Here is a 16,893-nt window from a genome sequence, read left to right on the forward strand (position 1 = left end):
TGAAAAAAAAAGACCTTCAATCTATACCTGTATCTATGATTGCCACGGCTCATGCCTGTAATCCCAGCACTCTGGGAGGTCGAAGCAGGCGGATTACCTGAGCTCAGGAGTTTGAGACCAGCCTGGGTAACATGGCGAAACCGCATCTCTACTAAAAATACAAAAATCAGCCAAGCGTGGTGTCACACGCCTGTAGTCCCAGCTACTTGGGAGGCTGAGGCAGGAGAATCGCTGGTACCCAGGAGGCAAAGTTTGTAGTGAGCCGAGATCATGCCACTGCACTCCAGCCTGGGCAACAGTGAGACCATGCCTCAAAAAAAGAAAAAAAAAAAAATCAGGACTCCAGACGAGTTGGGAAAAAATGGGGAAACTAAGCAAGGTGGGAAGAAGCTAGAGTTGGAGAAAAAGACACCTGTTAAGGATCCGGTGAGGAGGAAGCTAGAGCTGGAGAAAAAGACACCTGTTAAGGATCCGGTGAGGAGGAAGCTAGAGCTGGAGAAAAAGACACCTGTTAAGGATCCGGTGAGGAGGAAGCTAGAGTTGGAGAAAAAGACACCTGTTAAGGATCCGGTGAGGTTAAGGTTCTGTCTTCTGGAAGCGGAGACAGTGAACTGAGTGAGAACAAGAACTGAGCCAGTGTCCCTGGGAAGCGGCCGGAATCTTGGGAACACAATCTCAATTTTCCTTACAAAGTGACCTCAGCTGACATACCTCAGGAACAAAAAGAGCAACGTTTAAATAGAACCTGAATTATCCCCCTCTCCTATTAAGAACCTGATGGGAATACATACTCATGGCCTCTTCCTTGAAAAAAATCACGATTTGATGTGTAGGCCCCCCTGGAGTTGTGCAGTGACTGATCTGAGGCTGTGAAACAATATTAATAACAGAACATGAGGCTTCCATCTCTGCCAGATGCATTCATTATCAGAAAGAACGTAGACTTGGACATGCTACCTTCAAAACAAAAAGAGCGAGGGGTAGAGTCATACCCAGTTTTATCCTGGGCTGCTCCTGTTAGGAAAGGATTTATGAAGATATGTTAATGCTTTGGACAGGACATCAATTAGGTACATCTTTAATTTGAAAACAATAAATTTGGGCTGAGCACAGTGGCCCATGCCTGCAATCCCAGCACTTTGGGAGGCCAGGGTGAGAGGATCACTTGAGGTCAGGAGTTCAAGACTAACCTGGGCAACACAGCAAGACTCCACCTCTACAAAAGATAAAAATTAAAAATCAGCTAGGCATGGGGGCACACACCTGTGGGTCCCAGTTACTTGGGAGGCTGAAACAGGAGGATTACTTAAGCCCAGAGGTCAAGGCTGAAGTAAGTCATGATCACACCACTGCACTCCAGCCTGGGTGACAAAGTGAGACTCTGCCTCAAAAAAATAAAAATAAATAAATAATAAATTTGGAAGTATTGTTTTAATTCTTTATTATAAGCATGCCTAAACCTAAATACACAGAAGAACAAGGACTAATTCAGTTTAAATCAGTATTTTTTCCATTCAGGAAACAGAGTACAAAACAGTGGTACTTTCATGATTCCATCTCTAACATTTAGGTAAGAAAATATCTTGTACTCTTGAAGTAAGGTTGAGGTGACTGCTCTCCTGCACCAAAGTCCATCCATCCTGAATTGAATGACACTCAAAGAATGTTACTACGCATTCCACAGCCCTCTGTGAGGAGCTGGCCTTGAGTCACAAAAGAACTGCTGGAAGAATCTATCGTTCTTAAACTATGGCTCTCCCTCCGGTTTATTTCTCATAACAAGAGAGCAAAACAGAAACCAAGAAACAAGATCATAACTCAGAACACTGCAGCTATTTTTTCACAATCTGCCCACTTCTTAAATAAACATGAAATATTGTAGCTAGCTATATTCAGATACTACAGGAAACAGAAAGACCAGAAGAAAAACCTCGAACATCCGTCCTTCATCTTTCTACATGAAATCTACTTTTCTTCCTAACTTCAAATGCCTCCTCGCAAGAAGTTAAAATTGGGCATAATGCCGTGGAGAATGACCAGGTTCACACTTTTTCAGAATTCGCATTTTTCACATAAACACACAACCCACATATCAGGAAAATTACCATTTATCAGAGGGGACCAATCCTAAAAGTTCTGTTAGAACACCAGAAATTCTATTGATATGCAAGCAACATGACATATCGAGGGTTCTGTGTGAGTGTATACTCCTTTGGATCTTTTAGGAAACCTTTGAGCTATACTTACGGTGATAAGGTATATACTACAGTATATAGTATGGTGAGAAGGTTTATACTTTCAGCTTTACTTATGGTGACAGGTTAGACTTATGGTGGAGTTGAGTCAGTGTCTTTATGGAACTTTGCGGGAACCTAACATCTCTCTTGTTGTCCAAAGCAACAATCTCAAAAATCCTGGTGAGCAGAACATCAGCAGCGAAGAGTGTACTTTTTCGCTCATGTATCAGTTGAAAGCAAATGAATGGCACCTCTGACCTGGAACCAACTAACCCTGCATTTTAAGTGGCAGCTTGGGGCAAACTGAAGGATTTGATGTCAATTACTCTGTTTTATGGGTTATATATGCTGAAAAGATTTTCATTCTGTTTTGAAACAAAATAAAAGGACCCGGCAGGAAAGTGACTATGCCCTGACTCTGTACAATCCAAACCTGTGTATTAACATTGTTTCAGGTTTTAACATCCCAACTTCACAGGCTAGACTTAAATTCAACAATTGTACTTTTAGTACACTTCTATGATTTCCTATAAATTTCCCCACTTTGATATTGAATAATGACGATGACGGTGACAACAGCCACCTCTTTAAACAAACACTCACTATGGGCCAGGCCCTATGCTAAGCCCATTATGTGCATCAATTTTTCACCACTGGTACAACCCTACATGCTAAGTATTCCTATTCCCAGTTTACAGACGAAGAAACTGAAGTTCAAGGAGATCAGCCAACCTGTCCAAAGTTACACAGCTAAGTAAGGGGTAAAGGGAACTGACACCCAAGTCTGTGCTCCTTCTTTGCTAATTCTTCAACTTCTTAGATGTCAAACTCTGAAATTTTTCTCTTTTTTCCTATAATCTGCCATCCTTCTACCCTTTTCCTACTTCTCTCCTACTGAGGCTGTTCAGGAATATCTCATGATGAACTCCAGCTCTAAATTCATTGGAAAAAATATTTACTGAGTGCTCACATTAATGCTTCATTCGGTCATCTGCAAAGGTTTCTTAAGAGCCCACTGTGTGCCAGATACTGTGCTGGGTGCTGAGGATTCATCAGTTCACAACATTGACAAAAAGTCCCCGCCCATGTGGAGCTCACATTCCAGAGAAGGCAGAGAAAATAAACACAGAGATAAGAAATACAGGGATGGCTCAAAGATAACAAATGCTAAAGGAAAACAAGATAGGGGAAGGGGGAGAGAGAATATTAGGGAAGGTGTGCACGTGTGTAGGATTGCAATTTTAAATGTTATGAAAACATAATATTTGAGCAAAGACTTTCTGGGGTATGAGGGTTAGTTTTATGTGTCAATTAGCCTAGGCTATTATTATTATTAATTCAATTATTTAATCAAACACTAATCTAGGTGTTACTGTGAAGGTATTTTGTAGATGTGGTCTGTTTTTGAACGGCATTTCTAGTGGCCCTGGCCTTTCATTACACTGGACACTTTACTAATTACCAACTCACTGACTTTTAGGAGTCTGTGGCGTTTAGGAACTATGTTGACATACTTTATTTGGAACTGCCTTCACAAAAACTGTCAAGCAGGGAGGACAGGCAATATCACCCTTATTTTACAGACAAGAAACTGAGACTCAAAGAGGGAAACTAACCCGTAAGAGGTAACAGAATTAATAAATAGCAGAGCTGGGTGTCAAACCACCATCCTATCCTTCTTAACAATATACTGGAAAGGAATTCACAATCATTTCTAACTGCTCACCTTCCAGCCACCATTCAGTCTTCAACGTGTTGTATCTCAATCTGACATACCCCTAACTCGGATGTTTTGCTTTTTTGGGGGGATGAAGTAGGGACTGTAGGTTTCCATGAATTACAAACATTAAGGGTGTCTGTCAGTCAAGCGGCGCGTTATGAAGTCTCATTCCCCCAGGACACTGTCTTCAGAACAAACACAGTAACAAAAAACCAGTTGAAAAGAACATGGTAAGAATGCCGGGTCCAAGGATTACAAAGTCCATAGCTCAGAACAGCCTCTAAAGGAAGCACGCAGGGTAAAATACCCAACAGCCTCCTCTACGTTCCTCTAAATTTCCCACTAAAATCCCTTAAACAGAAAACATTCACCACAACAGTAACATCCAGGATTGTCAGCCTATCCCACACTCTGGGAGGGATTCCCACAACTCCAAGGACGAGATGACCGAGGACAGGAGCCAGCAGGAACCACCTGTGCTGGGCCCCCGCAGTGAGGGGCAAACACCTCTCTCCCGGTTCAGAGAAGCAAGGTCTGTGCACATCAAAAACCTAGACAGCCGACTCTCTCTGTGGTGCCTGCTGCTTTTTTGTGAAAGAAAAACATAAGCTGTTCCCAATACCTTCCCAAGCAGCCGACAAACAACCGCCTTTCCACCTTAAACTTTCCCCATACTGGGCGGAGCCCTAAGTCACAGGAAACGCCCGGCAGGAAGTCGGGCTGCCATGGCGGTGGCGGGCGCGGTGCATCCTGGGAGTTGTAGTCCGCTCTCGGAGGCGCAGGCGCAGTGGTGAAGGCGGGGAGCTGGGGGCAGTACCACAGAGGACTGTACTTTTTCCTGAATGACACAGTCCTCCTTCCACATGCCTGGGGGAATTGGTTCCAGGACCTCTACTGATACCAAATCCGGAATGCTCAAGTCCCTGATATAAAATGGCGTAATATTTGCATATCGCCTACGCACATCCTCCGTGTACTTTAAATCTTCTCTGGATTATTTCTAATACCTAATGCAATGTTAATAATTGTTATACTGTGTTGTTTAGGGAATAATGATAAGGAAAAAAGTCTGTACATGTTCAGTACAGATGCAATTGATTAAAGGCTATTTTCGATTTCTGGTTGATTGAATCCACCGGTGGGGAATACTGTGGCTACTAAGGGACAAACGTATGAAGGGTGTCAGAAAGTCAGGGGGTGCCGTTAGGAGACCTCGTTTCACAGAGAGAGGGTGATCTGGTGAACGTCGGCCGCACAGGGAGACTTGGCTTGGAAACGGGTGTCGGCCTCCGTCCAGTATCAGATCTGAAATGGACTGAGATAGCCCCCAAGTGGACAGAGTGGGGTGAAGAATAACCCACAACATCTGCAAACAGGACTGTGGAACTGTGACAAAACGTCATAAATCAAGGAAGGCGAGCCAACGCAGACTCAGAGAAAGAACAAACCTCAAAGTCATCCACTTGTAAATAGAGTATTTTTTTAAAATTTTGGCTTCTTCAAAAAATATCCCCCCCCCAAAAAAAAACAACAAAAAGCACCAACCCATATTATATATAGGACTTGTAGGCAAATGAAAGTATGGCACAGTCTGTAATCATATACATCAAACTGTTAAAATTAATCTTCTTTGGATGAGAGGGTTGCATTTTATAAAACTTACGTGTATTTTCCTCATTGTTTACAAGGATGAAATACTGTTTTGGTTTGAAATATTTTAAGTATAAAGGAAAACACATAGCAATTTTTAAACACCTTGGTATCTGCTACAAAGTTTTATCAGATTTACTTCAGATCCTTCCTCTCTTCCTTCCTCCCTATTTCTTTCTAGAAAAGAAAAGAAAACCAAAAAAATTACAGAAAAAAAACTTTATGGCCATGCACAGTGGCTCATACCTGTAATCCCAGCACTTTGGGAGGCCGAGGCGGGTAGATCACAAACTCAGGAGTTCAAGACCAGCCTGGCCAACATGGTGAAACCCTGTCTGTACTAAAAATACAAAAATTAGCTGGGCGTGGTGGCACGCGCTTGTGGTCCCAGCTATTCAGGAGGCTGAGGCAGAAGAATCGCTTGAACCCGGGAGGCAGAGGTTGCAGTGAGCTGAAATTGTGCCACTGCACTCCAGCCTGGGTGACAGAGCAAGACTCTGTCTCAAAAAGAAAAAAAAAAAAAGAATTTGACTAATGACTAATGAAATGGGTTGTGTGGAAGACCTGGGTAACCAAATAAAATGCATAACTATGCAAGTCAAATGCCTGCCACCCAATTTTCATCCTTGTGGAATTTTGAAATTGGCCAGATAGCCAGTCTCAAAAAATCTCCATCTCAAACACACACACACACACACACACACACTTTACAAATAGTGTCCCTTATGTAGCCTTTGTCCTCTGCAGGGAAATGCATACATACTTACACAGATTCTGCAGAGTATTTATGTATATGTCTGTGTGTTTTTGTTTTTTGAGACAGGGTCTCACTCTGTCGCTCAGAACCGGAGTGCAGTGGCACTCATGGCTCACTGCAGTCTCAATCTCCCCAGGGTTAAGGTGATCCTCCCATCTCAGTCTCCCAAATAGCTGGGACTACAGGCACACACCACCATGGCTGGCTAATTTTTTGTATTTTTTTGTAGAGACGGGGTTTCACCATGTTGCCCAGGCTGGTTTCAAACTTCTGGGCTCAAGTAATCTGCTTGCCTCAGCTTCCCAAAGTGATGGGATTACAGGCGTGAGTCACCATGCCCAGCTCAACAAATTTTTTAAATCAAAATCATATCAAGTATCTTATCAGACTACAATGAAATCAAACTAGAAATCAATAAAAAGAGAAACTTCAGAAACTACAAATACGTGGAGATCGAACAACCTGCTTCTGAACAACCATTAAGAAAAAAATTTTTAAATTTCTTAAAACAAATGAAAATATAAACAACATACAAAAACCTGTGGGATACAGCAGAAGCAATATTAAGAGGGAAGTTTATAGCAATAAATGCCTACATCAAAAAAGTAGAAAAATATGTCGAATACACAACTTAATGATGTACCTCAAGGACTAGAACAGCAAGAATAAATCAAACCCAGAAATAGTAGAAGGAAAGAAATAATACATATCAGAGCAGAACTAGGAGGTTGAAGATTATATGGTATATATAATGTCTTAATAAATTTTGACAAGAAGGCCTTTTTTCTTTACATTGAATAGAAGGATGTCACAAGAGAGAAAGAGAGAGAGAGAAAGCTACTACTTAAATAGAACATAGTTAAATTAGTTATTGGGACTGTGCTTTAACCTAATTAATCAGCTCCTTTTAGGGGAGGGGAGTGAGACAACCACTTGGGAATTTAAATCTACAATCAAGGAATATATAGTTGGAGCCAAAAGATGAGGTTATTAATCAGAGAACTTAGACAGAACCCAGGAAATTCAGAGAAGGGAAAGCTGGAATTTTCTAAAAGTTAGGTATAAATAAGTAAATATGGAGTCCAGCATAGAGCATCTTTTTTTGTGATTTTTATTTCTTCAATTACTTAAGATTTGACTGTTAGTAGTATTTATATTATTTATACTATCTGTATACTATTATTTGTTTTATTTGGATTTATTTGAGTATTATATTGATTAAGATAATAATACTACATAATGCTACGTAATAAATAACAAATAATACTACATAAAAGGTAACAAAGAAATAAAATAGTAACAGTCAATTCTCAGTTTTCTGTACTAAAGGAGGCGAAGGCCGAGTACAAATCATGAAGAGCTATTAATCCCTCTAGCTGGGTGAAAGTCATGGCCCTTGCTTTTAGTGGCAATGGCACCTCAATCCTGACCCAGCTGTCAGTCAGGCATCTGAACTGCTGAGATAGTTTCCATCACAAATAAAATATCTAGTGAAACGCCGGGCGCGGTGGCTTATACCTGTAATCCCAGCACTTTGGGAAGCCGAGGTGGGCAAATCACGAGGTCAGGAGTTCGAGACCAGCCTGACCAACATAGTGAAACCCCATCTCTACTAAAAATACAAAAATTAGCCGGGCGTGGTGGCACGCGCCTGTAGTCCCAGCTACTTGGGATGCTGAGGCAGGAGAATCACTTGAACCCAGGAGGCAGAGGTTGCAGTGAGCCGAGATCGTGCCATCGTGCCACTGCACACTCCAGCCTGGGAGATAGAGTGAGACTCCCTCTCAAAATATGTATATATAGTGAAAAAGAAACTTCAAATAAAAACAGTTCTGTTTTGACTATATCAACAGCAAAGTTTGGGTCTAATATAAATACTACTATAACCAGGCATGGCAGCTCATGTCTGTAATCCCAGTACTTTGGGAGGCCGAGGCAGGCTGCTTGAGGCCCAGGAGTTCAAGACCGGCCTGGCCAACATAACAAAACTCCGTCTCTACTAAAAATACAAAAATTAGCTGGGGATGGTGGTGCGGACCTATAATCCCAGCTTCTTAGAAGGCCAAGGCACAAGAATTGCTTGAACCTGGGAGGTGGAGGTTGCAGTGAGCGGAGATCGGAGATCATGCCACTGCACTCCAGCCTGGGTGAGAGAGCAAGACTCTGTTTCAAAAAAAAGAAAAAATTACTACTGCTATGGTGCCTTTGCCTTTGAAAGTTCAGCAGCAAACACTTGCGAAATGTGTACTACAGAAAGGGGTTGTGTGCTGAGTGCCAAGAAAATGCAACTCCCAACCAGTGCCACTCACACCTCACGGGTGAGGCACCACCGCAGGGAGCCCTGAGAACCCTCCTAGGCATGGGTTGATTTTCCCAGTCAGTGGATACTTCGAAGACAAGTATTATCTCGTTCACATTTTATTTTTGAAGGGGTCATCACCTCACAAATGCCATGGATCACAAAAAATGAAGAGGGCGTGGTCTCTGCCTTTGGGAGCCCATCATCCACTAATATATATTCTGATTATCATAATGATGCTATTAAGTAAATTAGGAATGATTCTTCAAATTTAACAAGAGGAAACCGAGGCACAAAGAGGTTAAATAATTGTATTTTTCCAGTGTAACTAAATAATCTCCCAATAACATACTAAGGCTCAGTTCTACTAACTTAAGTCTAGTTTTCCTTTCTCCCGCTAGCTATTCAATGTCTTACCTCATGGTTATCTTTTTTACCCAAGAAATCAAAGCACTTTGACCACATTACCCAATCCGTTTTTCTGTGCCTAGTTCAATTTTATCTTTTCTTAGTTCGAGTTTTTCCAAACTAATTGTGCACTGAGACATTTACTTTAGTGTGTTTTGTAACAGAGTGAACCCTGCTTAAAAGATTTCCATTTCGTGGACTCTCCAGTTGACCTGTACTGCCCACAACCTCAGTAATAATGTATCTGACTCGTGCTGTTGGCGCACGGAGGCTTTTCTCCAACAGGCCAGCTTCCTTTTCCTTCCATTAGTTGAGATGTTAGTTTTCCAGAGTTAGTTGTTGTCTTCAAACCCACTGGCACCATTTGTACTTACTGTTAACATGTAATTTAATTAAGCTGCATGCGAAGTAAGGAGCTGTGAGTCCAAAACAAAAGTGACTTGCTGTTTCAATGATCATCATTGAGTGCTTTGAGGAAAGGCAAGAAAGCTAAGTGGCTGAGAAATACTGTTTAATTAGACTATACACAGAATACTTTTCAAATACATTAAAGTGGCCGGGCGCGGTGGCTCACGCCTGTAATCCCAGCACTTTGGGAGGCCGAGGCGTGTGGATCACAAGGTCAGGAGATCGAGACCATCCTGGCTAACAGGGTGAAACCCCGTCTCTATTAAAAAATACAAACAAAATTAGCCGGGTGTGGCGGCGGCGTCTGTAGTCCCAGCTCCTCGGGAGGCTGAGGCAGGAGAATGGCAGGAACCCGGGAGGCGGAGCTTGCAGTGAGCCGAGATCGCGCCACTGCACTCCAGCCTGGGCGACAGAGCAAGACTCCGTCTCAAAAAAAAAAAAAAAAAAAAAATACATTAAAGTTTTCGATCCACTTTAAAGAAACCCTGGAAATTGGAGATGATACATACGGGGGTGATTTACGCAAGAAAGACTTCATAGGGCCAGGCGTGGTGGCTCACACCTGTAATCCAGCACTTTGGAAAGCAGAAGTGGGTGGATCACCTGAGGCCAGGTGTTCGAGATCAGCCTGGCCAACACGGGGAAACTCCGTCTCTACTAAAAATACCAAAAAAAAAAAAAAAAAAAAAAAAAATTAAAAAAAAAAAATTAGCCATGCGCACACGCACACAAAAATTAACCGGGCGTTGTGGCACATGCCCGTAATCCCAGCTACTCAGGAGGCTGAGGCAGGAGAATCACTTGAACCCGGGAGGCAGAAGATGCAGTCAGTGAGCCGAGATCACACCACTGCACTCCAGCCTGGGCAACAAGAGCAAAACTCTGTCTCAAAAAAAAAAAAAAAAAAGACTACATCGAAATGAGGTCAGCAGATCTATACAAAGAGAAAATACCTTGGTCCCTGCCTATAAAAGATGGATAAATGAGTATATTTTTATTTTCTGTTACAATGTTTAACATTTGTTTCTATTTTTCAACTCTCCGCTTTTACTAACTCTTATAATTATACAACTACCTACTAATGTAAATCACATCAGTTAAGAGAGCTTCTGCTGTCTTCTTTGACATAACTGAAAATAATCTTCAGAAATTTAGAAATTAGGATTGAAGTTCCCCCTGGATTAAGCAGTGAAGCTGATGACTATATTGGAAGATTTGCTTAATTTTTGATTCTCTAGTTGACTTTGCAGAAATTTTTTCCAGGGTAAATTCTAAGTTAACAAATTTTTTAAAAATGCAATCCTACTTTTTCAAATCCTGAGACACTATCACACCTCCTTAAAAGAGCATCAGTGATAGAAATGGATTCATTAATAAACTGAGAGACCATCTGAATTCAGATGAAACACTAGCTTTATTTCCATAATGCACCCATTATTAAACATATGAAGTTTTCTTTCAAGAGCCTGAGCTTTAAACCTACTGCAGATTAGACCATTAAGAGGGACTGATGGGTTCTACATGCATGAAGACCCACTGAAATTGACCAAACTGAGAGAGATATTAAGTAGCCAATAAACCTCACTAGCAATCTCTTAAAAATGCAAACCAAAAGGACAACAGAAAAATGCCATGTTTTTCCTATCAGATCAACAAACTTTTAAAATATTTGTATTGGTTAGGATGCGGAGAATTGGATACAGTGGGAAGGTTTATTGGTATTCTTTTAAAGGAGATTTAGCATGATATTAAAATTATAAATACTCTTCAAGTTAAAAATTCTGCTTCTTGTTATTTATCCGAGAGAAACGCTTGTATATGGGCACAAAGAGGCATGTAAAAGGACATTCATTGCTTCATAATTGCAATCATGAAAGATCAAAACCAATCTAAAAATCAGCAACAGGAGAACAATGACATAAAATATGACTTATTTATAGGATGAAATATGTTGCAGCAGTTAAAGAGAACAAGTTAAATCTAATATGAAAAGCTGTCAAGGACATACAATTTATTGGGTGGGGGAAGGAGTAAACTATAGGATACAAATACATCATATGATATGGTTTATGTATGAACAAAAATATTAATGCATAAAATGCATTGAAAAGGGTCTGGAAGGATCCACCTGAAACTAACAACAGTGTCTACATCCAGAGGGAAAGACTGGGATTGAGGCAGTGGTCAAGATGGATTTTGCTTATCTTACTGTTTCAACTGTAAGTGTGTTGATGTATTGCTCACACATTTAAAATATATATAAAATAAAAAGCATTAGGAAAAAAAGCCAAAGTTCTCGAACAGGTTCAACACAAGAGAAAAAATATAAATGGCAAAAGAAAAAGTGAGAAAAAGTTCCAAAAATATTTTTGAAGAAAATTTTTCAGGGATTATTAAGAGCTCTCTCCTTGGATGCTGGAACTATGAATGTTTTTTTTTTAACTTCTCTTTCTACTCTCCCATATTTTTTAAGTTTTCTATAATGGAAATACATATAAGAAATGTTTAAAAGGCTAAAAAATGACTGGTAAATCCTAACTAGCATGCTGTCACCTTTAATTCTTACTCTGACAGACAGCATATAGTCCATTTGGAGTATGTGGAAATTTCTGATGAAAAATCCCCATGGAAAAGTGATATTTCAGGTGAGTGGCCCTGTCCTGATGTCATGTGACAGACCAACACACTGATGTGCTGGAAACCAATTCTAAAAAATTTAACATTTTAATTCTTTTTTTTAAAAAAAAGCCCTGATTTGTAGTGTTTGCTGATTTCCATAGTGTTATAATTTGAATTGTGTCCTCAAAAAGATATGTTGAAATCCAACTCCCAGAAGCTCCGAATGTGGCCTTATTTGGAAATAGGGTCACTGCAGATACAATTAGTTAAAATGAGGTCACACTGGAGTGGGATGGGTCCTTAATTCAATACAACTAGCGTCCTTATAAGAGGAGGAGAAGAGACGCAGACAGACACACCCATCAGGAATGCCTCTGGGGGCAGAGATTAGAGCAGCGTCTGCAAACTAAGGAGTGGCAGGGATTGACGCCCCCACCAGAAGCTAGGAAGAGGTAAAGAAGACTTCTACCCAGGATCTCAGAGGAAACATAGCCCAGCTGACCTTGGTTCCAGATTTCTGGCCTCCAGAACAAGAAGAGAATAAATTTCTATTGTTTTAAGCCACACACTTTGTGGTACTTTGCCATGGCGGCCTAGGAAACTAATACACATGGTGTAAATGAGGGTTGAATATCTCTAATCCAAACATCCAAAATGTTCCAGAATCTGAAACTTAATTTTGAATGTCAACATGACACAAGGGGAAAATTTCACACCCGCCCTCATGGGATGGGTAGCAGTCAAAATGCAATCAATGCACAACAGCAAACATGGAGAATCAACCTAAGTGTTCATCAGTGGAGGACCGAGTGAAGAAAATGTGTATACTCCATGGAATACTAGTCAGCCATAAAAAATAATGAAGTCATGTCTTTTGCAGCAGCATGCATGGAACTGGAGGCCGCTATCTTAAGTGAAATATAACAGAAACAGAAAGTCAAGTATCACATTTTCTCACTTCTAAGTGCCAGCTAAATAACATGTACACGTGGACATAGAGAGTGGGACAATAGACATCAGAGACTCAAAAAGGTAGGAGGGTGGGCGGGGGTGAGAGACGAAAAATTACCTATAGGGACAACATGCACTTTTCTAGTGAGAGTTTCTCTAAGGGCCCACACTTCACCAGTATGCTATGTAGCCATGTAAGGTAACTACAGTTGTAGCCCCCAAATCTACAAAAGTAAAAATAATTTTTTAAAAACTTGGTTTCACACATTGGGTGCGGTGGCTCAAGCCTGTAATCCCAGCACTTTGGGAGACAGAGGCGGGCGGATCACGAGGTCAGGAGATCGAGACCATCCTGGCTAACATGGTGAAACCCTGTCTCAACTAAAAAAATACAAACAAAATTAGCCGGGCGTGGTGGCGGCGCCTATAGTCCCAGCTACTCGGGAGGCTGAAGCAGGAGAATGGCATGAACCTGGAAGGTGGAGCTTGCAGTGAGCCAAGATTGTGCCACTGTACTCCAGGCTGGGCAACAGACTGCACTCCTCCTTTTTTTTTTTTTTTTTTTTTTTTTGTTGTTGTTGAGACAGTCTTGCTCTGTTGCCCAGGCTGGAGTGCAGTGGCACAATCTCTGCTCACTGCAACCTCCACCTCCCGGGTTCAAGCAATTCTCCTGCCTCGGTCTCCCGAGTAGCTGTGACTACAGGTGCGTGCCACCACGCCTGGCTAATTTTTGTATTTTTAGTAGAGATGGGGTTTTGCCGCGTTAGCCAGGATGGTCTCAATCTCCTGGCCTCATCATCTGCCCACCTCAGCCTCCCAAAGTGCTGGGATTACAGGCGTGAGCCACCATGCCTGGCCAATGAACCTCTCCTCTTGTTTCCATCCACCAGAGAGGTATTGGGCTTTGAAATCAGTCAGACCTGAGTTCAAATTCCAGCTCTGCCACTTACAGTCTATGTGGCTTGGTACAAACTGCTTAAACTCTCAAGCCTCAGTTTCCTCATCCATGCAAAGGTGTTAAGAAAACTTAACTCAAAGGGCAATTATGAGGATTGACAGCATCGACACAATACCTGGTATATGACGAACACTCAATAGACAGTAATCAAGCTGTGGTGGCCACTCCCTGGTGTGGAGTTTGGAATCAGGAGGCAGAGTGCAGAGTCCAGAGTCCAGTGGCAGAGCCTCTTGGCCAGGTCCGACTGCGGAGACAGCAGAGAAGGAGCCAGGGATGTGCCCTGTACCCCAGGTCCCTGCTGTGTGCACCTTGAACTGGGGGAACTCCTGCCTCCTCTCTGTCTGGTGTGAACTCTGCTTCCTCCCAAGGAGTTTGAGGCCTGAATTCACCCATGGTTTATTCACCCCTGACCAAAGCAAATGTTCGTGTTGAGAGGAAGCAACAAATGTGAAAGGTCAAGACAGAACACAGAGCATTTCTGAGGAAGTCTGTGGTGTCTGAGGAAGTTTTGATGGGCTCTGGAAGCCTGGCTTTGCCTATCCCAGGGCAAGTATGGCACTCTAGGAAGTAGTACCTGGGTGGGGCTGTTGGCAGCAGGGAGTGGTCATCTGATTACGAGGGAAATGCAGAGTTTATTTTGTCTGATTGGGGGAACTGCCCGAGAGACTTCATCTGTCATAACTCTAAGCATTGCTGAGGAGACTTTATCTCTACAGTTTCCAGTGTAAAGGCCAGAGGATGCTGGTTGTTGGGGGTGGTGAGGGGCACATAAGCATACATTACTCAACTTTGTCTGATTTTGTATACACTTGAAAATCTCCATAATAAAAAGCATCACCAAAACCAGGAGCGATGGTGTGGCCTGTGGTCCCAGCTACTCCGGAGTCTGAGCGGGGAGGATGGCTTGAGCCCAGGAGTTCCAGACCAGCCTGGGCAACATAGTGAGACCCCCACCTCTAAAAAACCAGCAACAAAAACGCAGAAAAACCAAAACAAATTTTTTTTTTTTTTTTTTGAGACGGCGTCTCGCTCTGTCACCCAGGCTGGAGGGCAGTGGCGCTGTCTCGGTTCACTGCAAGCTCCGCCTCCCGGGTTCACACCATTCTCCTGCCTGTCTCCCGAGTAGCTGGGACTACAGGCACCCGCCACCACGCCTGGGTAATTTTTTTGTCTTTTTAATAGAGACGGGGTTTCACCGTGGTAGCCAGGATGGTCTCGGTCTCCTGACCTCGTGATCCGCCCGCCTTGGCCTCCCAAAGTGCTGGGATTACAGTCACCGCACCCGGCCCCAAAACAAATCATGTTAAAAGAAACGAAAATTTAAGAAACTACTAACAACCAGGAATAACCATCTCCTTTGAGAACCCCGATACCACCTCACAATCCACATAATCATGAGAATGTGTATTAAGGGTGTGTCGAAGTTGTCATAGAAAAGGAAGTATGCAGACTCACTCTGTGTCTCTTAAAGTTCCAACGTTTCCTTATTCATAAATGACAGAGTGCTCTTCAGATTGACACATCAGGTTGCAGCTCTTCTCTGCTTGAAATCCCTCAGTAGCTTTTCAGGGTAGTGTCCCCTCCTTCCAAGGGAATAGCAGTTCCTTTATGACCAGGATCCAGCACACATTTCGCCTCCCATTTGTACTCTCCACCTCTGTGTGCTCGTCTTCTCCCTCCAGCCCTAGGGAATGATGTGCCTTTTCCTACCGTTTGCCCTCTGCCCCTCTTTCCTGGGTCCAGGCTGTTTCCGCTTCCTGGAATGCTCCCTTCCCCACTCCCACGCCCTGCCCATCACTTACTCATGCTACAAGTCTGTCCTGAAGCCCTGCCTCTTCTGCAAGATCTCCGGACCCTCAGCAGAGACCTCCCTCCATGCTCCTTTTACAGGACCTTCCCTTAGTTCAGCTGCAAGATCTCCGGACCCTCAGCAGAGACCTCCCTCCATGCTCCTGTTAACAGGACTTTATCTTAGTTCAGCTGACGACGAGCTCCTTGCCCGGCCCACAGCCACAAAAACGGAGGCTTGCAGACGGTTTGAAGGATGAGTAAAGCAGGGTTTTATTGGGTGAAAAGGGAAAAGGGGAGGAAAAGGAACCCTCTGCGAAACCAGAGTCCCTGCTCGTGCCCTTCCTGTCTGCCAATTTGAATCCCAGATTCCACCCAGAAAGAGATGGGGCCGGGCCCCTCCGCAGTGTAAAGGGAGTGAACTTGCCGAGGGTCCACCCCGGTGCACAGGCCTGTCTCACTTCCATTGTACATAGTCATTACCGCTCATCGTTTCTATCTTTTCCCTCCGAGAGAGGTGAGCCTCTTAAATGCAGGAGTGATTTTGTTTCTTTTTGTCTTTCCAGTGCACGGCACATAGTTGATTTTTTTTTTTTTTTTTTTTTTTTTTTCCTGAGACAGGGTCCAACTTTGTCGCCCAGGCTGGAGTGCAGTGGCACAATCTCGGTTCGCTGCAGCCTCCACCTCCAGGCTCAAGCGATCCTCCCACCTCAGCCTCCCAAGTAGCTGGGACTACAGGCATGCACTACCGCACCTGGCTAATTTTTGTATTTTTAGTAGAGATAGGCTTTTGCCATGTTGCTCAGGCTGGTCTCGAACTCCTGAGCTTGAGTGATCCACCTGTCTCAGACTCCAAAAGTGCTGAGATTACAGGTGTGAGCCACCACACCCAGCTAAAAATACAAATAAGTGTAGTAATAGTGTGAAGACTGCAAAATATTGCTGAGAATACAGTTCACTAGTATCATCATCATAGAGCACAAAACAAATTCTGGTATTAAGAATATCAGCCAGGCGCGGTGGCTCACGCCTGTAATCCCAGCACTTTGGGAGGCCGAGGCAGGCAGATCATGACATCGAGAGATAGAGACCATACTG

The 16,893-nt window shown here is 42.9% G+C and overlaps 1 long non-coding RNA gene across 1 annotated transcript in view; it reads right to left on the reverse strand.

Moving 5' to 3' along the window:
• The window catches only part of LOC140712054 (uncharacterized), a 67,892-nt gene extending 52,102 nt beyond the window's left edge, over positions 1-15,790 (reverse strand). The window contains exon 1 of the long non-coding RNA XR_012093514.1: positions 15,463-15,790. This is a non-coding gene — a long non-coding RNA (uncharacterized lncRNA). The remainder of the gene's footprint in view (positions 1-15,462) is intronic.
• Between the last annotated feature and the right edge of the window lie 1,103 nt (positions 15,791-16,893).

This window comes from Chlorocebus sabaeus, chromosome 7, assembly GCF_047675955.1.
Source record: "Chlorocebus sabaeus isolate Y175 chromosome 7, mChlSab1.0.hap1, whole genome shotgun sequence".
Lineage (NCBI taxonomy): Eukaryota > Metazoa > Chordata > Mammalia > Primates > Cercopithecidae > Chlorocebus > Chlorocebus sabaeus.